Source organism: Triticum aestivum, unplaced genomic scaffold (assembly GCF_018294505.1).
Source record: "Triticum aestivum cultivar Chinese Spring unplaced genomic scaffold, IWGSC CS RefSeq v2.1 scaffold16453, whole genome shotgun sequence".
Lineage (NCBI taxonomy): Eukaryota > Viridiplantae > Streptophyta > Magnoliopsida > Poales > Poaceae > Triticum > Triticum aestivum.
Window position 1 is genome coordinate 1 of NW_025310383.1, and position 631 is coordinate 631.

At 51.5% G+C, this 631-nt stretch overlaps 1 non-coding gene across 1 annotated transcript; it reads left to right on the plus strand.

The window, feature by feature from the left end:
* The first annotated feature begins 280 nt into the window (after positions 1-280).
* LOC123179665 (5S ribosomal RNA) lies at positions 281-399 on the plus strand. Its single transcript, XR_006490536.1, has one exon. It is a non-coding gene; the product is annotated as a 5S ribosomal RNA (ribosomal RNA).
* Positions 400-631: the final 232 nt, after the last annotated feature.

Sequence of the window (631 nt, forward strand, 5' to 3'; positions counted from 1 at the left end):
CGCCGCTTGCAAAACAAAACGCACGTGTAAGTAATATATTTACCGTGTTTTATTATTTTGCACGAGTGCGGTAAGTCATAGCTGGGTGCTCACGATTCACGGGTCCAGCGTTGGCGTTGTGGCGCGGCAAGCATGCACTGGTGCGGTTGAGAGGGAGGGGTGGAAACCGCGTTAAACTCGTCTCCGTAGTTGAGAGGGAGCGGCCAAAGCAATGTACAATCGTCTTTGTAGTGGAGCTGGGAGGGGCAAGGATAAGGGACGAAGACCGGGGTAACATGTTGGATGTGATCATACCAGCACTAAAGCACCAGATGCAATCAGAACTCCGAAGTTAAGCGTGCTTGGGCGAGAGTAGTACTAGGATGGGTGACCTCCTGGGAAGTCCTCGTGTTGCATTCCCTTTTTAATTTTTTTCGCGCCGCTTGCAAAACAAAACGCACGTGTAAGTAATATATTTACCGTGTTTTATTATTTTGCACGAGTGCGGTAAGTCATAGCTGGGTGCTCACGATTCACGGGTCCAGCGTCGGCGTTGTGGCGCGGCAAGCGTGCACTGGTGCGGTTGAGAGGGAGGGGTGGAAACCGCGTTAAACTCGTCTCCGTAGTTGAGATGGAGCGGCCAAAGCAATGT